General features: G+C 39.3%; 1 protein-coding gene across 4 annotated transcripts in view; it reads left to right on the top strand.

Annotated features, from left to right (window-relative positions):
- The window catches only part of MTUS2 (microtubule associated scaffold protein 2), a 702,116-nt gene that overhangs the window by 337,757 nt on the left and 337,256 nt on the right, over positions 1–27,103 (top strand). The gene's annotated exons all lie outside the window — the stretch shown is intronic.

Genomic DNA, 27,103 nt, shown 5'->3' on the forward strand with positions numbered 1-27,103 from the left:
GAGAGCATTCCACTGGGACCAAGTCACTAATGCGGAGACCCCTCTAAATCAGCCCTCGCTCTGTGGGTTCTGTCGCCACCTATGACTATTTGATTACCTTTTAGAAGTTCTTTCAGGAATTGAAATTTCTACCTACTTAATAATCAGAAACAGTAAAAAGACTAAACGATGCTACTTTATTTAAATAAATTCACATCCTCATCTGTATCACTGGCTCTCTCCTTCAATCCTTTTAAACTCTGTCTGAAAGCTTTATCATATGAGGAGGGAATTTTTAAAATGTAGCTTTTGTGGACAGTTTCAAATGGTCAGCCACTATCTCCGTTGTCCCCAGTGCCTAGTTCCAGGCCTGCTCTATGCTAGGTGCTACAAAGTGTTTAAAAATTGTAATTAATTTTTAAAACTATGGTAAAGAGCAAAATTAAAATTTATAGCATGTTTATTTTTCTTTATCCTTGACCTTTCGATTCTTCAGGTTTTTATAAAGCTTCCTGTTTTGCATTGATATTCTATCAATACTTGAAATTTTTATTCATTTACAATCAGGACTTGTTTTAGTTTCTCTAAAAATTACCTCTTTTGCTTCCTTTCACTGTTCATTTTGAAAACAATTATGGCTTCACATTTATAGTAGCTACTGATTTCATTTTTTTTTTCATTTTCATGGGTCGTTTAAATACTCTGTGATTCATTGTGTTTATAATTTTCATTTAAATTTTTTCTTTTCACTCTGAGAATTTAATTTTCATTTACATTTCATCTTCACTTGTTAACTTACCACATTGATATTTCTGTTTTAAAATTTAAAAGACAAACATTTGGCCATGTGTGGTGGTTCACTCCTGTAATCCCAGCGCTTTGGAAGGCTGAGGCAAGCAGATCACTTGAGGTCAGGCGTTCGAGACCAGCCTGGCCAACATGGTGAAACCTCATCTCTACTAAAACTACAAAAATTATCTGGGCTTTGTGGTGCATGCCTATAATCCCAGATACTTAGAAGGCTGAGATAGGAGAATCACTTGAACCCGGGAGTGGAGGAGCCAAGATCATGCCATTACACTCCAGCCTGGGTAACAGAGCGAGACTTGTCTCAAACACACACACACACACACACACACACACACACACACACACACACACACTCCCCCCGCTTTCTCTCTTACTTGAAAAATATATTTTTCTGAATGACGTATTGAGACCCTGGATAAATGGGAGTTTCCTGAGAGGATAAAACCCAAGTGTTCTCAGAACATGGTTGTAGTGTACCTGGGCCTCCTGCCTCATTCCCTAAGTTGGCATCCCCCTCCAGATGCCCACTGCCCTCATTCCAGGGGGTACCATGCAGCTAGATAAGTGGACTCTGTGACTATAGGTGCTTAGGTCATTGCACCATTGCCAGATATTTGATGATGTCATCCTTTTACAGATATAACAAATACTTCTCTCTGTTGTCAATAGGGCAGACACTAGTTTGGCATTCAGGGTCTTCCTCAGTCTACCCTGAACCTCTTACCCAAAGCCTCATTATTCCATTGGTAATGAGGAATGGGACAGATATTCAGGAAACATATATTTTAGGACTAGGCATTTGTTGGGTGTCTGTTTGAATTAGAAGGTATTTAAGAGGAAGAAGCCTTGGTTCTTGCCATTGCAGGTCATAGATGAGTGGAAGAAGATACTGATATTCTAATTTAATGTAAATCATTACAGTATAGTGTAATTTAATGTAAATTATTAAAATATAGCATAATACCTAAAGAAGTAGAAATATGAAAAAACAAAGCCTGTAAAATCTGGTTACCATTAAGTTGGCTACATTTTTTTTTTAAACCCAGAAAATAACAAGTGTTGGTGAGGATGTGGAGAAATTGGAACCCTCATGCATTGCTGATGGGACTAGAATGACATACCCACTATAGAAAACAAGATGGCAATTCCTCAAAACATTGAAACTAGAACTACTGTGTCATCCAGCAATTCCATTACTGGGTATATGCCCCAAAAATGTGAAAGCAAGCTTGTGAAGAGTTATTTACGTATCCGTGTTCCTAGTTGTATTATTCTCAACAGTCAGGGGGCAGAAGCAGACCCAAGTATCCATTGGTGGATGAATGGATAAACAAAATGTGATTTATTCATACAGCAGAAGATAATTCAGCCTTAAAAGGAAAATAAATTCTGACACATGCTACAACATGGATGAATCTTGTGTACATTGTGCTGAGTGAAATAAAGCAGATACAAAGGACAAATACTGCATGATTCCACTAATATGAGGTACCTAGAGTAGTCAAATTATAGAGACAGAGTAGAATGGTGGTTATCAGGGAATAACAGGAAGGAGGAATGGGACGATACTGTTTAATAGGTATAGTGTGCCACCTTGGGAAGATGCAAAGATGAATGGAGATGAATGTTTGTAATTGTTGTGGAACAATGTAAATGTACTTGATACCATTGAACTTTACACTAAAAATAGTAAAATTATGTGTATTTTTACCACAGTTAGAAAATAAAATGTGAAAGTCCAATGTCAGCCCATTATTTAGTTAATAAGGAAATAGAAAACTAAATCAAGTGGGCCAAAACGTCACTTTGATAACTATTGGCAATCTCATAGGGCCAATGGGTCATAGGTGTTACATCCAATAGTGGTAGCATCTTACAGATAAATCTGTTGCGTCAGTGTGAGCGATTGGGGTATGTGATAGGCATCACCTTGATCTTCTTGAGCATCTTCATTGGTTTAAAATGAATAGCTACTTGAGTCATTTGCAATTCAGCCCAAGAAACACTTAAGGTTGCCAAGCAACCTGTGATTGCTGTCAACAGAAGCAAATCTAACATTAATTTTATATCTCTTAAAATGATAGAAGAAACATTGAATCCAAATGTTTTCATTTCTCGCTACTTTATTGAATAATGTAAACACTTGTGAAGAATGTGCCGTGCTGTTTCTACAGGAACAGTGTTTCGTGCAGCCACTCCTGTGTTTTGTTTTCTTAGCCAAAGCACCTTAGATCTTTCAAGAGCACAGAGGCAACATACAGATCCCTGGCACAGGATTTACACTCTGAAGACTAATAGCTTTACCTGGGAAGTTCTAAAAATAACTCAGTAAAATGAATTTGTTAAATGGCAAACTTTATTTCATGATGATTTTTTAAATCCAGAGGACTTCTTTTTGGTTAAGCTTAGCAAACAAAGACAATAGATTACTCAGTTTACTCCCTGCACAGAGCCACAGAACAAACTTAAATGAGAGAGCTTTCTGTTTGAGGCATCCCATTACTGAATTCTGTGATCCTCAGAAATAAAGTCAGTAGCAAATGCACAAAATTGAAATGATTCCACTGGATTGGCCGAAGGATAGCCAAAATTGGGGATTCTCTTTTCTTCTGAAGCCAGAGCTGTATTTCTACTCAGACTACTGTGTCCATTGTCTTTAACAGAGTCTATCTGGAGTAGACCAGTGAGGAGAGGAATATGGCTAAGTATGTGAAGTACTTTGACACCATTTTCTTTCTCCAGCATGAGGTTGGTGGGCTATCCTGTCATACCTGGACTTCCTCTTTGCCTTAATTCCTGCCTTCTACTGAGAACCCATGGGGAGGAGGTCTCCTCTACCACACTCTAGAATTCTCATTTAACTGCCACCCACCCCTCTCTCTCTGCCTGTCTTTAGCTCTGCTTTCCTGTTTCTATCCAAAACTAAAGTAATTTCTTCATCTGTGCCCTTTACTTTGAATTTGTCCAAGCTGCAACCTGCCAACTGCATGTAGCCCAGGATGGGTTTGAATGTAGCACAACACAAATTTGTAAACTTTTTAAAAACCTTATGAGGTTTTTTTTGTGATTAAAAATTTTTTTTGGCTAATCATCTGTTGTTAGTGTTAGCGTATTTTGTGTGGCCCAAGACAATTCTTTCAGTGTGGCCCAGGGAAGCCAAAATATTGGATACCCTTGATCATCGTTGTCTTACAACCTGAAGAAGACCCTTTAGTTAGAATGCCTATGTTGGCATTCTACTACCTCTCTACTTAGGAGCTGGGAGACCTTGGGAAGTTCATTGGCCACTTTGTACACCAGTTTCTTATCAACACATGTGGTTAATGGTACCCATATCTCAGGGCGATTGTGAGGATTAAAGAGAAAATGCCCGTAAAGCACACTGGCCAGTGGTGGGCATGTGCTCAGTGCTCAGTCAGTGTTCAGTGCTCAGTGCTCTGATCACCAGCCTCTGTCCCTTGTGCTGTCTTGGGTGCCTCCTCTGTCTGGATCCTGGGCTTCTCTTCTGTACCCACATGCTTCTTGCTCACCCACTCCTGGCTCAGCCATCAAGCTGCTCCCATACCACTTAACTTGTTCTTCAGCCTTAAAACTTTGCCTTTAGTGGCACTTCCTCCAGAGAGCCTTCCTTGTTAGCATAACCCCTCCCCCTGCCCAAGTGTGATTGTGATTGAGAGGTCTCTGTCCTGTCCTCCCACAGTTCCTGCATTTCCCCGCCAGGATGGTCAGTTTTCTGTGTCAACATGGCTAGGCCTCAGTACCCAGTTATTACTAGAGTCTAATTTAAGCTAGATTACCCAGTTATTCACTTGGACGTGAATCTAGATGTTACCATGGAGGTATGTTGTAGATGTCATTAACATCTCTAATTTGCCAACTTTAAGAAAAGGAAGTTATTCTCTTTGTCCTGGGTAAGCCTCATCCAATCATTTCAAAGGCCTTAGAGAACAAAAATGAGCCTTCCCTGAGGAGAAAGAAAGTGTGCTTCAAGACTGCAGCATCAGCTCCTGCCCCCAAGTTTCCACGCTGCAGGCTTGTGCTGTGGGTTTGGCCTTGCCAACCTCCATACTTGGGTAAGCTCATTTTTTTTACTGAGATGGAGTTTTGTTCTTGTTTCCCTGGCTGGAGTGCAATGGCACAATCTCAGCTCACGGCAACCTCTGCTTCCCAAGTTCAAGTGATTCTTCTCCCTAAGCCTCCCGAGCAGCTGGGATTACAGGCATGCACCACTATGCCCAGCTAATTTTTTATTTTTTAGTAGTAGAGATGGGGTTTTTCCAGGTTGGTCAGGCTGGTCTTGAACTCCCGACCTCAAGTGATCCACCCACCTCAGCCTTCCAAAGTGCTGGGATCAGAGGCATGAGCCACCATGCCCAGTTGGGTAAGCTCATTCTTTGACATCTCTGTGCATGTGTGTATTTCATATTCTCCTGGTTCTGTCTCTGGAGAGGGCTGACTGATGCAGCTCCATACAGCTCACACATGGCTGCACTGGGCCCCGCTTGCTCTGATTCTCCTCTGGTCCAATAGCTGCACATTGGCAGGAGCCGTATTTTTCCATGTGTTTGTCCCATAGCTTAGTTAATATTGAACAATTCCATTTTTCCTGCTAAGCAGTGTGGTTTTAAAATGAATGTATTCAATAGATGTTTATTGAATTTTGGGGGTACACCAAATACCTTGCAAAGTGCTGTAGATATAAACCTGAAAAGACCCCATCCCTACTTTTCAAGAGCTGCAGGCTGGTGAGGAGATCAGTGTTGAAGCAAATGCTGATGTGATGCTAAAATGGAGGTGCATACAGAGTAAGTGAATGTATTAGAAAGGCGTCTAAGTTTGGAACATCAAAGAAGGCAGTAGAAGAGACCAACTTGAAGGAACAGTTGAGTTTTTTGCAGGTGCGACAGATAGATGGAACAGCCATGTGAATTTGTAGAGGAATGGCATGTTGCAGCAGCAGGATGGGATTAGACCTGCTGGGCCACTGCTGGGCAGGCAGGCCCTTCCTCAGGCCATGAAGACATGCAACGAGACCAGGAAATAAGGTTCAATGAGGAGTGAGTAAGATTTATGAATTAAAGACCACCTAACAGGTGGCATAGGGAGTGGGTTGGAGAAGGTGGAACTTGAGGAGGGGAGACTGGTTAGGAATCGCCCAGAGACAGATGATACAGCGGGACTCAGAGGGCGACAGGAAGGAGAGGAGAAAGGATGGGTAAAAGAGGTCTTCAGGATCATCTCACCTTATAAATACCAGAAAATGTAAGGATACAAACAGATGTCAGTGCGTGTAAATTGAATGTCAATAGTATGATTTTTGAATCTCTGGAAGGTGAATCATATACCTCAATAAAAAGGGAAATAAAGAACTGGCAACCTTTGCATGAGCAAAGATGAAAAATGCAATTTCCCAGTGTCCACAGTGAATATTTCTGAATGGTGGCATTTGGGGTAATTTTACTTTTTTCTTTTTTATCTTATTATTTAAAATTTTTGATGCTAGCCATGTGTTACACATGTTGTTAATTCAAACATTTTTAAAAATGCCAGGTTGCCTTCAATGTATTGCTCACTCTGTGCCTACTTTCAGTTTTGATCCGTGCCTGGGTGTTTGGCTCATATATATAAAACTGAACGAAGTCTAATGTATTCAGTGATTAAATAAGAAATAAGATAATGAGGAAACACTTCATCTTTGATGCCTTTATATTCTGCATCAAAGGATGACCCTGTTTAAAAGGAAATTGTAAATAATAAAACAAAGGTTTAGTTCAAACAATTGCCCTAAATATTGGGCCTTGTCGAACATTTCTTTAGATTTTTCTAAATGTGGTGGCAAGTGCATTTCTATGGAAATGCACTTTCCCTGGTTTATAAATATTTAGTACCATGATTACTCATAAATCCAGGGATTGCAATGGAAGTATTTTCCCCTGGCAGTCTTTTTTTTCATCCAGAATGACATTCCAGATTCAGGGAGGACTGGCTGTCATTTAGCTCTCTTGTTTGGGAGAACTGTAATTCTGTATTTCTGTTAGTGGCCAGCGCCCAGATTCTGTATGCTGGTCTTTTTTTTATAATTGGAGTTATAAAACAGAACATTTGGGTTCATGATGGCAACCTTTCCTGAAGGCCGGCTTCCCTATGCAAAAGACTGGTGGGTGATCTTTCCACTTAGAATATATTTACCAAGCAAAATCTACCTTGTCTTCTTCATATCATCATTGTTTAAACAAAGAGGTTCAGCCTATTTAGTAAAGATGACTGTTTTCTTTCCATTTTTAAACTCATTTTTGCTTTGTATTTTTTTTATTGATACATCATATTCATATTTATGGGGTACATGTGATATTTTATTACACGCATGGAATGTGTAATGGAAGGAGGAATAAGTTCTAAAGATGACTTTTTTGTTAGGTGATGATATGTGACTGAGTGAAATGACAACAAAATGAACCATGGCTGGTGAGGAACCGCCTGTGCCCAGAATGCTGGCTCTCAGGGGTGGCCTCAGTACTTCAGTATGGTGTGCTGTGTTGGGCTTGGGCTGTCTCTGTGAAGCAGAAAATAGTCTATCTTCAGAAAAGAAGGGTGGGGGTGGGGTGAGGTAAGGGTTCTTGGTCCATTAAGGCCAGACATTAAGGATTAGTTTTATTTTTACATTTAGGTGAAACCCCAAGACCTTTCTTGATACTGGGGAGGTCTTACTGCTGTTTTTCAGTGGTTGCTATCATGCAGCCTTCACCCTTTGTGTTTTTTTAGAGTGCTTTATAGCCATGAGCTTTGCTTAGCCACAGGTTGAAAGAGCCAGGTTAGGGTCTTGTCTCAGTTATATGGAGGACACAATGGAGTGAGTCCAAGAAGAGAGACGATTTGGTCATGCCTTGGATACCCTTACTGAAGGGAGCAAGAACGTGTAGATTTTGAGTATGTTGTTAATTAACACATTTAACTCAGATCAAGTTCCTCTCGACTCCAAAATCTCCAGCTCTTTCTTTGACTCAGAATAAAGCCCAAGTCCTTATTACATTGGCCAGCACAGCCCCATGTTATCTGGCCGTATTCTTCCCTGACCCTTCTGCTTCCCCTCCTCACTCTGCTTGAGCCACTCAAGCCTCCTTGCTCTTCCTTTTGCCCACACACCGGACTCACCCTTGCTTGAGGCTTCAGATGCTTGTCCCAGATAATTCCTCCTTATAGCCTTTGCCCAATCTCACCTTCCCAGTGAGACCTGCTCGACCATCCACATGAATGACATGACAACCTTTGCCTTCTGCCCCTGCACACTCAGCCTCTTCTTTTTTTTTTTGTCTTGCACTTTTCGCGTCTAGCAAAATTATTCATTATGTGTATTCAATTTCTATACATACGTTATTTATCTTTACATGTATTGATTATTATTCATCTCCCTCTTCTCCAGGAAGGGATATATCTTCATCTCTTTTATTTACCAGTGTATCCCAAGTACCCTCAGCTCGACCTGGAACTTAGGAAGTCCTCTCATAGGTGTTGAAGGGAATTGACAGATGATTCAGTGGGTCAATTTTTCCACTTGTCTAAAATGATATTCCTTGTGTCTATCATGAGAATGCCTTGAAAAGGAAGCATGATGGTTTTTTTTTTTTTTTGGAGACAGAGTCTCTTGCTCAGTTGCCAGGCTGGAGTACAGTGGCATGATCTCAGCTTACTGCAACCTCCGCCCCCTGGGTTCAAATGATTCTCCTGCCTCAGTCTCCTGAGTAGCTGGGACTACAGTAACATGCCACCACACCTGGCTAATTTTTGTATTTTTAGTAGAGATAGGGTTTCACCATGTTGACCAAGATGGTCTTGATCTCTTGACCTCATGATCCACCTGCCTTAGCCTCCCAAAGTGCTAGGATTACAGGCATGGCCACTGTGCCTGACCGCATGATGATGTTTTAAAGTCCTCTTAGCTTCTTATGACATGTCAGGCCTTGAGCTAATCTCTTTATGGTCATAGAGGTAACTGTCATCCTTAGTTTATAATTAAGAGAAGCTGAGCCCTAGAGGTTTTCGTGATTAATAGAACCTGGTTTTGAACCCCAGTCTTGCTGACTCAAAAGCTCATAGTCTTGACCACTATAACATACTGGATGTGAGACAGCAGACTTAGAGATGCCCTGCTTAGCTCCTGGCTGGAAAGATATTACCCCTGAAACAGCAACCAGTGCTGCCAACAGAGCCCAGACAACAGGTGGGGCTATTGAGGCCCAGCTTAGGAGGACTTGGCATGGTTGGACAACTGCCTTCATATCACCATGGCAATGGTGGGTCAGAGGCATTGTCTTTTTCCACAAGGAAACAGGGCAGCTTGAGACATCTGTAGTACAGCATCAAGGGCTGGTCTAAGCTTGCTGGGGGCTACAGGGAGTAATGCTCTGAAAGATGAGAGGCTGCACTCCTTAGCTAAAGAAGTCTGGGCTTCCTGCTCACTTCCACCTGGCTTAGCCATCCCTCTAGGTGGCTTTAAACAATATTTGGTTTTCTTATTTCATCACAAAAGCAATACATGTTCACTGTGGAGTGTATGGAAAGCACCAGCTTGTGCCCAGTATCAAATGAAAGTCATCCCTAATTCTACTATCTGGAAACATTGATGATGACATGATTATAGGTGATATTGATTAAATCCTTACATGTTGTGGGTGCTGCACTAGCATTTAGTGTTGATTTCCCATTTTTAAAATCTTAACGACAAGCCTGTGAGGTAGGTTTTATTTTTTCCATTTTACTGATGAGAAACAGAGCAGTTCAATGACCTCCCAAGATGACACCGCTGGTAAGTAGCGCAGCCAGGTTTCAACCCAAATATTGACTCCAGAACGCTGGAATTAGCATGTTTGGTGTACTCGTGTATGTGTGTGTCTCTGTGTGTGTGCATGTGCATGGTATGTATACACATACATATACTTTTCTTTTATATGGGGAAAAGTAAAAGCTTTATTGAAGGAATAGAAGTTAACCTGGAGAGATACAGGCTGATCCTGGGTGAACAGACTCAACATTATAAAGATGTCTGTTTCTTCAGATTCTTCTATAAATTACTGTCATTGCATTCAAAATCCTAATTAAGCTTTCTATAGCTATTTTCCCGATTTTTAAATTGTGGTAAAATACCACAAAATTTGCCATCTTAACGATTATGTGTACAGTTCAGTGGCATTAAGTACATTCACATCGTTGTGCAACCATCACCACCACCCATCCACAGAACTCTTCATTTTGCAGAACTGAAACTCTGCACGCATCGAACAACAACTTCCCATTTCCCCTAATCCTTCAGCTCCTGGAAACCACAATTCTGCTTTCAGTCTCAAAGAATTTGACTACACTAGGTACCTCATATAATTGGAATCATACAGTATTTGTTTTTATGTGACTGATTTATTTCACTTATTATGATGTCTTCAGGGTTCATCCATGTTGTGGCATCTGTTAGAATTTCCTTTCTTTTTAAGCCTGAATAATATTCCATTCTATGCGTAGACTGTTTATCCATTCATTTGTGAATGGACATTTTGATTGCTTCCACATTTTAGCTACTGTCATTAATACTTCCGTGAACATGGACATACAAATATCTTTTTAGCACCCTGCTTTCGTTTCTTTTGAGTATATATCCAGAAGTAGAATTGCGGGATCATATGGTAATTCTATTTTTAATTTTTTGAGAAACTGCCATACTGTTTTCCATAGCAGCTATACCATTTTACATTTCCACAAGTGCACAAGGGTTCCAAGTTCTCCATATTCTTGCCAACACTTGTTATTTTCTGTTTTTTTTTTAACTTTTGTTTTAATGGTAACAATACAAACAGTTATGAGGTGCTATCTCATTATAGTTTTGGTTTAATTTCCATAATGATTAGTGAGGTTGAGCATCTTTTCATATGATTATTGCCCATTTGTATATCTTCTTTGAAGAATTGCCTCCTCCAATTCTTTGTCTGTTTTTGAATTCGATTGCTTTTTTTTGTTACTGAGTTTCAGGAGTTTTCTCTGTATTCTGGATATTAATCCCTTATCAGATATGCAATTTGCAAATATTTTCTCTCACATTGTGGGTCGCCTGTTTACTCTATTGGTAATGGTTTTTGATGTACAAATTTTTTAAATTTTCAGAAGTCCTTGGGCTGTTTCATTTCTTTTATTGTCTGTGTTTTCTGTGTCATATCCAAGAAATCATTGCCATATCCAATGTGGTGAAGCTTTTGTCTTGTTTTCTTCTAAGAGCTTTATAGTTTTAGGTTTTACATTTAGGTATCTGATTTATTTTGAATTAATTTTTGTATATGATGTTAGGTAAAGGCCCAACTTCCTTGTTTGCATGGAGATATCCAGTTTTCCAAACATTGTTTGTTGAAATGATTTCTCCCCCATTGACTAGTCATGGCACCCTTTTAAAAATAATTTGACCATGGAAGTGGGGAAGATGGCCAAAAGAAAGCTTCTCCAGAGTGCAGCTGCCACTGAGTGAGACAGAACCAGAGCGATATCCGTGTCTCTGGGCGAGGTACTGGTTTTGTTTTAAAGGGACTGGTTGAACAGTGGGATTAACCCCCAAAAAAGACAGTGAAAGCAACCCAGAGGCATCCAGCTGAGGCAAGGTGGGGCACTGCCCCACCTGGAAAGTGTATCAGGCACAGAGGATTGGAGGGCATCACCTCCTCAGTTCCATGAATCAGATACAGCAATTCACTGAAAGACTTCAGCAGCAGGAAAATGCTGCCTTGCTGAGAACCACCCAGAGTCACAGACCTGGACAACAGCCCAGGCCGGCAGCCCCGGCCAGACTGCTGCCTTGTTAGCACAGTCCAGGGCAGAGATTTGGACTAATACCGAGAAAGCTTGCATAAAGGAAGTGCCTGTCCCACAGAAGGGAGAGTTGAAAGTGGGGAGGGGGATACGACCAGACAGGCCCCTCCCCAACAAGATCCGGAGTCCCTCTCCTGGGAGAGTTTTGCAGTTAACACATCCTCCACCCAGGAACAGAGGGTGTGGCGGAGGGAAAGAGCCCACCATTGGGAAGGCGGGGCTGACCCCACCAGTATGGAAACCAGGTGAAAAGTAAACAGCAGTCTAGCTGAGATGGAGGCAGCCCAGCAGTGCTACCACAGGGAGACAATGGATAAACTGTCTTAAGTGGCACACTGACACCTGCATTTTCTTTTTTCGAGACAGAGTTTGGCTCTTGTTACCCAGGCTGGAGTGCAATGGCGCGGTCTCGGCTCACCGCAACCTCTGCCTCCTGGGTTCAGGCAATTCTCCTACCTCAGCCTCCTGAGTAGCTGGGATTACAGGCACACACCACCATGCCCAGCTAATTTTTTGTATTTTTAGTAGAGACGGGGTTTCACCATGTGACCAGGATGGTCTCGATCTCTTGACCTCGTGATCCACCCGCCTCGGCCTCCCAAAGTGCTGGGATTACAGGCATGAGCCACCACGCCTGGTCCACCTGCATTTTTTAAAAAAGCCTCACAGGAGAAATAACCCCAACTTTGTAACAGAAAGGACGTCCACTCAGAAGATGGGAAGAAACCAGGGCAAAAAGGATGAAAACAGCAAAGTCTAGAATGCCTCTCCTCCCCTGAGAGATCACAACGACTCACCAGCATGGCAACAGAGCAGGTCAGAAAAACGGTTCTGACGAACTGACAGAAGCAGGCTTCAAGAGATGAGTAATAACAAACTTCTCTGAGCTAAAAGAACATGTTTTAACCCAATGCAAAGAAACTAAGAACCTGGAAAAATAATTAGATGAAATGCTAACTAGAATAACCAGCTTAGAGAAGAACATAAATGACTTGATGGAGCTGCAAAACACAGCATGAGAACTTTGTGAAGCAAACACAAGTTTCAGTAACTGAATGAATCAAGCAGAAGAAAGGATATCAGAGATTGAAGACCAACTTAACAAAATAAAAAGAGAAGGCAAGAAGAGAGAAAAAAAGAGTGAAAATAAATGAACAAAGCCTCCAAGAAATATGGGATTATGTGAAAAGACCTAATCTACGCTTGATCGGTGTACCTGAAGAGGATGGGGAAAATGGATCTAAGCTGGAAACACTCTTCAAAATATTATCCAGGAGAACTTCCCCAACCTAGCAAAGCAGGACAACATTAAAATACAGGAAATACAAAGAACACCACAGAGATACTCCTCAAAAGAGCAACCCAAGGCACATAATCATCAGATTCACCAGGGTTGAAATGAAGAAAAAATGCTAAGGGCAGCCAGAGAGAAAGATTGGGTTACCCACAAAGGGAAGCCCATCAGACTCACAGCGGATCTCTTGGCAGAAACCCTACAAGCCAGAAGAGAGTGGGGACCAAAATTCAACATCCTTAAAGAAAAGAACTTTCAACCCAGAATCTCATATCCAGCCAAACTAAGCTTCATAAGTGAAGGAGAAATAAAATCCTTTATGGGACAAGCAATTACTGAGAGATTTTGTCACCACCAGACCTGCCCTACAAGAGCTCCTGAAGGAAGCGCTAAATACAGAAAAAAAATCCAGTGCCAGCTACTGCAAAAACGAACCAAATGGTAAAGACCAATGACGCAATGAGGAAACTGTGTTGACCAATGGGCAAAACAAACAACCAGTAACAAAATGGCAGGATCAAATTCATACATAACAATATTAACATTAAATGTAAATGGCCTAAATGCCCCAATCTAAAGACACAGACCGGCAAACTGGGTAAAAAGTCAAAACCCATTGGTGTGCTGTATTCAGGAGACCAATTTTACATGCAAAGACACACATAGACTCTAAATAAAGGGATGGAAGAAGATCTACCAAGCAAATGGAGAGCAAAAAAAAGCAGCGATTGCAATTTTAGCCTCTGATAAAATCAACTTTAAACCAACAAAGATCAGAAGAGAAAAAGAAGGGCATTACATAATGGTAAAAGGATCAATGCAACAAGAAGAGCTAACGATCCTAAATGTATATGCACCCAATACAGGAGCATAACGCAAGTTCTTAATGACCTAAAAAGAGACTTAGACTCCCACACAATAATAGTGGGGGACCTTAACACTCCACTGTCAACATTAAACAAATCAATGAGACAGAAAATCAACAAGAATATACAGGACTTGAATGCAGAACTGGAGCAAGAGGATCATATAGACATCTACAGAACTCTCCACCCAACAGCCACAAAATATACATTCTTCTCAGCACCACATTGCACTTACTCTAAAATTGACCACGTAATTGGAAGTAAATCACTCCTCAGCAAATGCAAAAAAAAACGGAAATCATAACAGTCTCTCAGACCACAGTGCAATCAAATTAGATCTCAGGATTAAGAAACTAACTCAAACCTGCACAACTTCATGGAAAATGAACAACTGGCTCCTGAATGTTGACTGGATAAACAATGAACTGAAGGCAGAAATAAAGATGATCTCCAAAACCAACAAGAACAAGGACACAATGTACCAGAATTTCTGGGACACATTTAAAGCAGTGTCTGGAGGGAAATATATAGCAATAAATGCCCACATGAGAAATGAGGAAAGATCTAAAATTGACACCCTATCATCAAAATAGAAAGAGCTAGAGGAGCAAGATCAAAAAAACTCAAAAGCTAGCAGAAGACAAGAAATTACTAAGATCAGAGCAGAAATGAAGGAGATAGAGACACAAAAAGCCCTTCAAAAAAATCAGTAAATCCAGGAGCTGGTTTTTTGAAAAGATCAACAAAATAGACAGACCGCTAGTGAGATTAATAAAAAAGGAAAGAGAGAAGAAGCAAGTAGATGCAAATCCCACAGAAATACAAACTACCATCAGGGATTACTACAAACAACTCTATGCACATAAACCAGTAAACCTAGAAGAAACTGATAAATTCATGGATGCTTGCAACCTACCAAAACGAAACCAGGAAGAAGTTGAAAATCTGAATAGACCAATAACAAGGGCTAAAGTTGAGACAGCAAGTAACAGCCTACCAACCAAAAAAAGTCCAGATCCAGACAGGTTCACAGCCTAATTCTACCAGATGTACAAAGAAGAGCTGGTACCAATCATTCTGAAACTATTTTAAACAATGCAGAAAGAGGGAATCCTCCCCAACTAATTTTATGAGACCAACATCATCCTGATGCCAAAACCCAGCAGAGACTCAACAAAAAAATAAAACTTCGGGTAAATAGCCATGATGAACATAGATGCAAAAATCTTCAATAAAATACTGGCAAACCGATTGCAGCAGCACATCAAAAAGGTTATTCATCACAATCAAGTAGGCTTCATCCCGGGGATGCAAGGCTGGTTCAACATATGTAAGTCCATAAACGTAATCCACCACATAAATAGAACCAAAGACAAAACCACATGATTATCTCGATAGATGCAGAGAAGGCCTTTGACAAAATTCAACAGCCCTTTATGCTAAAAACTCTCAATAAACTAGGTATTGATGGAACCTGTCACAAAATAATGAAAGCTATTTATGACAAACCCACAGCCAATATCATACTGAATGGGCCGAAAATGGAAGCATTCTCTTTGAAATCTGGCATTAGACAAGGATGCCCTCTTACTCCACTCTTATTCAATGTAGTATTGAAAGTTTTAGCCAGAGCAATCGGGCAAGAAAAAGAAATAAAGAGTATTCAATTAGGAAAGGAGGAAGTCAAATTGTCTCTATTTGCAGACGACATGATTGTATATTTCAAAGATCCCATCGCCTCAGCCCAAACTCTCCTTAAGCTGATAAGCAAATTCAGCAGAGTCTCAGGATACAAAATCAGTGTGCAAAAATTACAAGCATTCTTATACATCAATAACAGACAAACAGAGGCAAATCAAGCGCAAAAACTCCCATTCACAATTGCTACAAAGAGAATAAAATACCTAGGAATACAACTAACAAAGTAGGTAAGGGACCTCTTCAAGGAGAACTACAAACCACTGCTCAAGGAAATAAGAGAAGATACAAACAGATGGAAAAACATTCCATGCTCATGGTTAGGAAGAATCAATATTATGAAAATGGCCATACTGCCCAAAGTAATTTATAGATTTAACACTATCCCCATCAAACTACCAATGACCTTCTTCACAGAACTGGAAAAAAAACCTTAAACTTCATATGGAACCAAAAAAAGCCTGCATAGCCAAGACAATCCTAAGCAAAAAGAACAAAGTTGGTGGCATCACGCTGCTGGACTTCAAGCTATAATACAAGGTAGCAGTAATCAAAACAGCATGGTACTGGTACCAAAACAGAGACGTAGACCAATGGAACAGAACAGAGCCCTCTGGAGCAACACCACACATCCACAACCATCTGATCTTTGACAAACCTGACAAAAACAAGCAATGGGAAAAGGATCCCCTGTTTAATAAGTGGTGTTGGGAAAATTGGCTAGCCATGTGCATAAAGCAGAAATTGGACCTCTTCCTGACACCTTACACTAAAATTAACTCCAGATGGATTAAGGACTTAAACATAAGACTGAACACCATAAAACCCTAGAAGAAAACCTAGGCAAAACCATTCAGGACATAAGCATAGACAAGGACTTCATGACTAAAACACCGAAAGCAGTGGCAACAAAAGCCAAAATAGTCAAATGGAATCTAGTTAAACTTCAGAGCTTCTGTACGGCAAAAGAAACAATTCTTAGAGTGAACTGGCAGTCAACAGAATGGGAAAAAATTTTTGTAATCTACCCATCTGACAAAGGGCTAATATCCAGAATCTACAAAGAACTGAAACAGATTTACAAGAAAAAAACAAACCATCCAAAAGTGGGTGGAGGATATGAACAGATAGTTTTCAAAAGAAGACATAAATAAAGCCAACGAACATATGAAAAAATACTCATCATCACTGGTCATTAGAGAAATGTAAATCAAAACCACATTGAGATACCATCTCATGTCAGTTAGAATGGCGATCATTAAAAAATCTGGAGACAATAGATGCTGGAGAGGATGTGGAGAAATAGGATCACTTTTACACTGTTGGTGGGAGTGTAAGTTAGTTCAGTCATTGTGGAAGACAGTGTGGCGATTCCTCAAGGATCTAGAAATAGAAATTCCATTCAACTCAGCAATCCCATTACTGGGTATATACCCGAAGGATTATAAATCATTGTGTTATAAAGACACATACACACGTATGTTCATTGCGGCACTGTTTACAATAGCAAAGACCTGGAACCAACCCAAATGCCCATCAATGATAGACTAGACAAAGAAAATGTGGCACATAAACACCATGGAATACTATGCAGCCATAAAAATGATGAGTTTGTATCCTTTGTAGGGACATGGATGAACCTGGAAGCCATCATTCTCCACAAACTGACACAAGAACAGAAAATCAAACACCACGTGTTCTCACTCATAGATGTTGAACAATGAGAACACTTGGACACAAATAAGGGAGCATCACACACTGGGGTCCATTGGAGGGGGCTATGGGAGGGACACTGGGAGGGAGTGTTGGGGAGGGATAATGTGGGGAGAAATGTCAGGTATAGGTGATAGGGGGATGGTGGCAACAAAACACCCTGCCATGAATGTACCTTTGCAACAATCTTGCATGATCTGCACAAGTACCCCAGAATCTTAAGTATAATAATAAAAAAAGAAAAAATGAAATAATAATTTGTCTATAAATGTTAGGGTTTAGTTTGGATTATGTATTCTACTTCATGGATCTACATGTCTGTATTTTTGTAATATCACACTGATTTGATTACTGGCAATTTGCAGTAAGTCTTGAAATTGGAAAGTGTGTATCTTCCAGCTAAATGTTTCTTAATTTGTTGATCTTTACAAAGAAACAGCTTTTGGTTTTATTGATTTTCCTTCATAGCCATATCAGTTATCACGTTGCAAAAACAATGGTTTCAGGCATTCACTAGGAACGTTGGAATGTATCCCCCACAAAGAAGGGGGTACTACTATAATGTCCTTCTTTGTCTCTTACAACTTTTTGAACTAAAGTTTATTTTATGGCAGTATTATAGTTCCCCCTACTCACTTTTGGTTACTGTTTGCATAGAATATGTATTTCTATCCTTTCACTTTCAACCTATTTTTGTCCTTGGATTTAAAGCGAGTCTCTTGTAGACAGCAGATAGTTAGGTCATGTTTTTGTTTTTTATCCATTCTATCAATTTCTTTTGATTGGAGAGTTTAATCCATTGAAATTTAAAGTAATTACTGATAAGGAAGGACTGACTTCTGCCATTTTGTTATTTGTTTTTATATGCCTTATAAGATTTCTGTCCTTCATTTCTTGCATTACTATCTGTGTTTAGGTGATTTTTTTGGTAGTAAAATATTTTAATTCCCTCCTCATTTCCTTTTGTGTATTTTCTATAGCAATTTTCTTTGAGATTACCATTGGGATTATGTTTAACATCCTAAAATTAGAACACTCTAAATTTTTACTAGTCAAACTTCAATAACATACAAAATCTCTGCTCCTTTAACAGCTCTGTTCCTACCGCTTTCTGTTGTTAGTATCACAAAATTACATCTTTCTGTGTTATGTGTCCAAAAACATAAACTAATAATTTTGCAGTGTATTAGTTTCTTAAATTATGTAGGAAAAAATGAGTTACCAACTAAAGTTATAAGATTAGCTTTTAGATTAATAATTGCTTTTAAAAATTGTATTAGACTCTTAAGTCCTATAGAAACAAAAAGTTGAGTTATGCATCATTGTTACATTAATACTAGCTTTTATAATTGACCATGTTACTCCCTTTACTGAGATCTTTATTTCTTAATATGGTTTCAAGTTACTGTCTAGTGTCCTTTCATTTCAACCTGCCCTCCTTTTAGCATTTCTTGCAGGGCAGGTCTGTTGATTAGTAACAAATTTCCTCAACTTTTGTTTATTTGGGAATATCTTAATTTCTTCCTCAGTTTTAAAGGACAGTTTTGCAAGATATAGAATTGTGATATTGTGAAATATATATTTGGTCATTATCCCCATTTCCAGGCATATAGCTCCTAAAATTTTTGGAATCTTCTGAGGGATAAGAGTGTTTTCTATATACTCTTATGAGTTGACAAGCAGTATGTGGCTCCTTAGATAGCTTCAGGATGATGACTGGTCACCTGAAAGACCAAGCCTTCATCAGGAGGTTGGGACTTTCATTCCTACCCTCTAACCTCTGGGCAGGGAATAAGGGCTGAAGGTTGAGTTGATCACCAATGACTAATGATTAAATCAGCCTTACTTACATAATGAAATCTCTGTAAAAGTCCAAAAGGAATGGACTCAGAGTTCCTAGATGGCTGAACACATGGAGATGCCTGGAGGTTGGCTGGCCCAAAAAGGATATGGAAGTTCTGCACCCCTTCTCCCATACCTCACCCTATATATCTCTTTCATCTGGCTATTTATATATACCTTTTGTATTATCCTTTATAATATATGAGTAAATATAAGTTAGGCATATTAATCAAAACCCAAGGAGGATATTGTGAACCCTCAGTCAGTCAGAAGTGCATGTGACAACCTAGTACTTGGCAGCTGGCATCTGATGTGGGAGCCAGTCTTATTGAACTAAGCCTCAACCAGTGGGATGTGATGCTATTTCCAGGTGGACAATATCAGAATGGAATTGAAGGATGCCCATTTAATGTCTGAGGAAGAATTGGTTGGTTGCTGGTGGAAAGAAATCTCCACACAATTTGATAATCAGAGATGAAGTATTCTGTGTTGTGTTGATTGTGAGTGATTAAATATAGAGGAAAAACATCTTGTTTTTCCCTCCTATATCCTTATAAGAACTCTTGGTTGAGTTTTTTTTTTTTTTTCTTTTATCATATTGACTATATCAGCCCACTGCCTTCTGGCCTCCAGTGTTTCTGATGTGAAATCTGCTGCTAATCTTATTGAGGATCCTTCTTATGTAACCATTTATGTCTTACTGCTTTCAGAATTATCTCTGTCTTTTAACAGTTTGATTAAACTGTTTCCTGGTGTGGGTCTCTTTGAGTTCATCCTACTTCCATGCTCATACTATCGCCATGCTTCTTGGATGTTTATACTCATGTTTTTCATCAAATTTCAGGGATTTGGGGCCATTATTTCTTCATATATTCTCTCTACCTTTTTCCCTCTTTTCCTGGGACTACCACAGTATATTGTTGGTTGGCTTGATGGTGTCCCACAAGTTCCTTAGAGCTCCGTTTACTTTTCTTCAGTCTTTTTTTTTTTTGAGATGAGTCTCACTCTGTTGCCCAGGCTGGAGTGCAATAGTGTGATCTTGGCTCACTGTAACCTGCGACTCCTGGGTTCAAATGATTCTCCTGCCTCAGCCTCCTGGGAAGCTGAGATTACAGGTGCGTGCCACCATGCCCAAATAATTTCTCTTTTTGTATCTTTAGTAGAGATGGGTTTTCACCACGTTAGCCAAGCTGGTCTCGAACTCCTGACCTCGTGATCTGCCCACCTCAGCCTCCCAAAGTGCTGGGATTACAGGTTTGAACCACCGCTCCCAGCCAGTCTTTTTTCTTTCTATTCCTTAGAGTTAATAATTTCTATTGTCCTGGCTTTGAGTTTACTGATTCTTTTTTCTGCCCACTTAAATCTGCCTTTGAATCCCTCTAGTGAATTTAAAAATTTTTAAATTTCAGTTATTGTACTTTTCAGCTCCAGGATATTTTTTTTTATTTCTTTTTAGGTTTTCTATTTCTGATGTTTTCACTTTGTTCATAAATTGTTTCTTGTTGTCAAGAAGCAATTTTTCCATGTTGTCCTTTAGTTTTTTGAGCATCTTTAAGACAGATCGTTTAAAGGCCTTTGTCTAGAAAATCTGCCATCAGGTCTTTTCTAGAGGCAGTTTCTGTTGGTTTAATTTTTCATTTGAATGGGCCATACTTTTCTGTTTTCTTATGTGCCTTTTTGTAGAAAATTGGACATTTTCATTTAGTAATTTGATAATTCTGCAAGTCAGATTCTCTCCCTTCCCTAGGTTTTGCTACTTTTTGTTTCGTTGGTTTTGATTTGGTTTTTTGACTGTTGCTGACTGTCTTCATGCCAAGGCTCACTCTGAGGTATACACTTAAGGTCTTCTCAGGTCTTTTCTCAGCCTGCACCTTCTCTTGAACATGTGCTCTGAATTTCTAATCTACCTCATATATGTGGTTGCAGTTGAATGTCCTAATCTTCATTGTCTACCTCCCAAAAGAGAAAAAAATGAAAGAGGTTAAAAGAGAAAGGCATTGGCCTTTAAATCCTTTGGAAGTTACTTCAGCATGAGTAGGAGGGGGAACAAAATTGGAAGGAGGTGGAACATCAGTGGTCACTGCCCCTTCTATACCTCTGTGGTCAGAAATAGTAATAGGAGTGGAGCACAGATCCTTGACATTTTGAACACAGGGTCCTTTTACCCACTCCGTCTCCTGCAAGTTGTGTTCCAGGTTGCTCTAGCAATGTGCGCAACTTCCTGCTGTGGGGCTGGGGAGTGGGGGATGGGTAACTGCTACTGTGTTTAGAGGTGAAATTGACCAAAATTAACTACAGCTTACTATCCTCACCTTCCCCTGGAAGTTGCAGGCCTTCAAGAGACCCCAGAGTTCCAAAATAGTGACATCAGACAGATTCTGCCAGGGTAATTGTTATCTGGGTGTGGAGGCAGATTTCCTGTACTTCCTACTTTGCCATCTGCTCAGAATCCTTATATGCTTTTATAATAGGAAATATATAAATATTATATATGATTTATATAAATAAAAGATATGTACATAAATTATATTTATAAATATATTTTTTATATTTATGAGTTATGTAAATATAAATTTTATAACTCAAGTACGTTACTGGAAGGACTATGTTAAAAATAGATGACTAGAATTGAGAGACTAATGAGTGCAGAGTTTCTTTTGGAGATGACAAAATGTTCTAAACTATGGTAATGGTTGCACAACTCTGTTCACATGCTAAAAAAAATGAATTAGATTCTTTATATGGGTAAAATTTATGATATATAAATTATTTCTTAATAAAGCTTTTTTTTAAAAAAAAAGCATCCAAAGTCAGCATAAAGCCATTTTAAAATGCCACTGCATAGGCAGTTTCGCTGAAAATGAGCGAATACCACATGAATAATAATTTTAGAATAAGTTGAGTGAAAAATTATCAGCTATTTAATAAGGTATTATTATAGCTAATTTCTGAGTCATTTTAATTTTTTAAGACAAAAAAAGATCTCCCAACTGCTTTGGAAGCTGATTTCTCCCCAGCCACTTCACTCAGTGATATGGAGTAAGTACCTGTTTATGTTAATATATTGTTTAATTTCTTCCTGTCTTTTTTTTTCTTTACTAATATGTATTGAGGGTTTCCCACGTTCCCAGCCTTATGCTAGGTACTTTGCATGTATTATCTCATGCACTCATGCATGTAAGCTGCATTCAGTATGTGCTGACACACAGAAAACCCTAATGAGAGGCTCTTTTATTAAACTCCACCTTACAGTGAGAAAGCATAAGCACAAATTGGTTAACTCAAGCTCATGATTACATATTGGCATTTTTTCTTTCTTGAATCTTGCATTGGGATAATGCTCAGAAAGATCTTCTTTACCCTTTCAGAAAACCATGCATTTCTGTTTTTCTCTAGTGCTTTACATCTTCATATTTAAATCTTTACGCTATCTAAAATTACTTTAGGGGCACAGTTAGGCAGAACTTTCATTTTAATTTATAATAAATGGTTGGGTAGTGTTTCTAAAACAGTATGTAAAACTATTCATTTCCCCCATTTTAGTTGTTTATTATGATGCTAAATTCTAATATCTAATATGATACTAAATTTAATATCTATTTATGGACTTTGTTCATTTTATTGAGTGAGTCCAATTTGAGACAAATAATTTTGTACCCTTTTACTAGCTCATTATCTTCACGCTACTGTTGGGTTGTTGTGATTTCAGATCTAGATAATCATTGCATTTTCTTACGTTATAAAGAGAAATGGCACTATTTTGCAAAAATATACAATGAGTATTTAGAGTCATATTTGTTTTAATGGTTTTAACACTTACCACTCATCCTTTTATGCCATGATTCCTAATTCTCGTGCTCTTAGGCTTCTGGTTGGTGCAGATCCTGGGTCTCTGAGATAGCGGGAGATGGGCAGAGAGGAATAACTATTCTCCCCTTCCTTTGGCGCTCTCTCACTCAGCCAGTGTTTCCAGAACTGGTTTTCCTCTGTAAAGCATCACCTGCCCTGTAATTAGCAACTGTTTTTCCAAACTTTTGATTGAAACACAAGGTTGTCTTTAGTCATGGTGTCTGTGTTGAGAATTTTCTTCTTCCTCTGAGTTTTCATGGATGAGAAACTGCACTGAGGGCTGCTACCCAGATGTCATCTTAAGTATTTATTTTAACTTTTCTTCATCAACATAGAGAGATTTAATTTATTTATCAATATATGCATAAAATCTCTCCTGATTTTGTCAAAATACGGTTTCTTAAATGAGGAGAATATCTTCATTTAGGAATAAATGAAGAAAAATGTTAAATTTAGCATCTTTAGACTTTTAGGAGTAAGTCAGGAAGAGGTGGATGCCCACAGGATGGGAAGGTGATCGTCTCACCCGGATGACCTGCTCCTGAAGAATCTCAGGGCTAAGCAACAGTATTTTCTGGCACTGCTTACAAACAGTTGTGGCCAATGCAAGCATGACTTTCCTGTGAGGTTGTCTTCTCTGCAGTCCCACGTCCTGTCAGACAGCATGCCAGAGTAGTGAAGGAGAACAGAAATCAGTCCTAAATGCTGCAGTTATTTCTGGAATGTCTTCCTTTTGTAGGAAACCCAGTGGCTAGTGTTTGGTGGTGTTCTGAACAAATTGTTCCTCTTCCTAAGTGATGGTATGAAGGCTTACTGGCCTGGAAGATGATCACCCAAGGGTATTTGTTCATTCGTTTGTTTGTTTCACCTCTGCCTGCCCCAATTCTCTGGTAGGCGATTAGGCAGCACCGATCACTAGAAAATCACCTCTTCCTCTGTTGAGCATGGTGACCAGTCATTAGCCATATTTTCAAGGGAGCTCATCTGGTAGACATTCAAGAAGGCTTCCCTCATGGGAAGCAGGCATATGCAAACCTGCCCTGTGTCTGCAGGTGATACTTGAAAACACAGCAAAGTATATGCTCATGCTTATCCCATGCCTGACATTCTGTTTCTAGATCACTGGCATACCTGCTGACAAAAATTGGTGTCAGTGTATTAGGAGGGGTACAGAAATGGCTTCAAGGGTCTCCTGACCCCTTCAACCAGCAGAGACAAATTTATGTTCTTATTCTAAACTAAATTTGTCATTAGCATAAAATATATTCATATTTGGTTGTTTGAGGAAATTGAAGCATAGAAAATTTAATTATATCTAATACCAAACTTTACCTGCTTATATTTTTCCCAGTCCACAAATGTTGAGCACCAATTGTGTGATAAGCACTGAAATACAGCAATGAGAACCCTGACCTTTCAATGCAGTGGAGCAGACAGACAGGTGGAAATTATTTTAGAATACTGTGTGGTAAGTGCTAGGATCAGGGTAAATAGAGGGTAGCCCCGGAGCACAAGAGAGGAGTGTCTTAATGTATTAGGGATCAGGAAACTTCCTGAAGATAAGCCTTGAAGGATACATTGGAGATATCTATCCAGGCAGACAGCAAGTAGAGAAGGACATTTTCAGGCAGAAATTACAGCCTAGAGATGCTGTTGGAGAGTTGCAGATAATTGAGTCTGATTGCAGCCTTGTGGTTACAGAAGCACATAGAAGCCCCAGGAGGTGGGTCATAGAAGTCTAACCCCATGGAGCCCCATGACAATGAGCTTTGTGTGCGGAACGAATTTAGTCTTCGTAGCCTTAATCAGAGCTGCAAATACATCCTTAATGAGAATAAGAATGATGTGCTATGCTTACTTTATTTTCTTTGTGTCCTTTTGGTCAAAGGTGCTTAAATTAATGTTAATGAGTCAAGATGACATAAAGAAATGTGGCATTCAGCCAAGTATGTGTAACAAGCATAAAATTTGTGAAAAACACTGTTCTATGTGCTAAGGGGGCTTAGAACAACAATAATAATACTAGTTAAATTTTATCATATTTCCTGTTATCCAAAACAGCTTGCAGTCTACATGGGGATCTGATTTTTAAAGTGATTTATTATTTAAGTAATTGTGTGTGTGTGTGTGTGTGTGTGTATAAACTTATATATTCACATACACTGATAAATCAGGGGTTCTTACATGTTAAAGTACATTAGAATTACATGATGGGTTTGTTAAAACAATTTGAGGGGCCCACCTTCAATATGCCTGATTCAGTATATTTGGGATTGAAGCCCAAGAATTTGTGTTTCTAATAAATTCCTGGGTGATGCTGACACTGCTGGTCCAGAGCCATTGATATGAATGCAAGCAAATTAAAGAAGTTCATGCTGCTGGGTGTGGTGGCTCATGCCTATAATCCCAGCACTTTGGGAGGCTGAGGCGGGTGGACCACCTGAGGTCAGGAGTTTGAGACCAGCCTGGCCAACATGGTGAAACCTCTTCGCTACTAAAAAAAATATGAAAATTAGCTGGCTGTGGTAGCAGACACCTGTAATCTCAGCTACTTGGGAGGCTGAGGCAGGAGAATCACTTGAACCTAGAAGGCAGAGGTTGCAGTGAGCCGAAATCATGCCATTGCACTCCAGCCTGGGTGACAGAGCAACATTCTGTCTCAAAAAAAAAAAAAAGAAAAAGAAAAAAAGAAGTTCAGGCATGTGGGAGCCAAAGCATGAAGACCCAGGCAGAGCAGGATAGAGTTAATCATGAGTGAATGTCCTTCTTGCTTTTATGGCAGGGTAGAGCAGCTGAGTTGTCAAACATAAGTAAAAAAGAGCATGTCGACTTGAAGGGGCAACATGTACAAAAAGCAAGGCAGCACGTACAAAAGCGAAGTTGCTTAAGTGGGCAATAAGCTAGTTATCTTAGCTTGTATAGAGAATTTCTGGCTATGAAATAACAAACAAAAACTAGAGAATATTGGATTGGGAAGGAAGGTGAATGAAGTTTCTACCAGGATCTTTAACAAAGCCGGCATGTTTGTATCTTGAACAATGGGCACAGGGAGTTCACTGTAGGATGCTCAGCAACAATAAAATCGAGCTCAGCAAGGCATTCTCTAAGTCCTGTGCTGGGTAAACAAGGCTGGAATGAGCCCAAGCAGTAAGACAAACAGAAACCTATTGTATTTTCCTAGGTGTCAGGTAGTGAAGGCTTAAGCCTAGCTTGTGTATGGAAATACTAGTAGAAAAAAATAAAATGAAAAAAAACACAGATAAAACTGTAGGAAACTTTCAATTCGATAAGGCAGACTAGGCAGATCTATTTCCCTTTCATTGCTTTTTTTTCTAAATATGGTGCTCCATATATTTTCAGTGCTTAATACATTGTTCACAGAACAAATAAGTACATTGCTCCAAAAGCATTTTTCTGCCTCAATTTTCTTATCCAAAAAATGGGGTTTATATAGCATGCCTGCCTCTACAGATAAACAAATAATTGGGATAAAATACTTTGATTGTCCAAAAGTATGAATATGATTATTATTGCTAATGACAGAATGAGAAATCAAGTTCTCATATGGGTTTAAATTAGTTCAGAGAAAGGATATTTGTGCACATTTCCTCGTAGAATAGGGTTAATGGGGTGCCGCAGGAACTGGTGCCTAGCATGTGAAATAATTACCATAGTTGGAGAAAAGTACCTAGCTCATTGAAGTAACTGATGACACAAAATTATGTGGGCTAGTAAAAACCATAGAGAATTCTATGAAATATTCCAAAAGGAGCTAATCAAATAGTATGACCAGAAAATAGGACAGCAGTTCCATTTTAATGAAGATAAATGACTTTCTTAGAAAAAGCAATAGTTTTCATTTTCTCAGCATGTTGATTAACCAAGAGATATTAGAGGGAAAAGCATGCATCATGGTGCTTAACACATTTATTGGAATGCAGAAGTGTCTCATTCATTCATTCATTCATTCATTTGCTGGACTCTATTTAGCACACACTTACCATCTACATGTCAGACAATTGTGCTACACAGCAGAGAGAGAAGGGAACAAAAATAAATGAAGACACAGTCCCTGCCTTTAAACTAGCTGACAATCCAGAAAGAGGGACATAAAGATAAACAGATATGGCTGTGAAACTGCCAAATAAATAACTGTATTGGTTTTCCCTTGCTGTGTAGCAAATTACACAAACTCAATAGCTTAAAACAACCC

Source organism: Sapajus apella, unplaced genomic scaffold, assembly GCF_009761245.1.
Source record: "Sapajus apella isolate SASKATOON/1434 unplaced genomic scaffold, GSC_monkey_1.0 scaffold32, whole genome shotgun sequence".
Taxonomy (NCBI): Eukaryota; Metazoa; Chordata; class Mammalia; order Primates; family Cebidae; genus Sapajus; species Sapajus apella.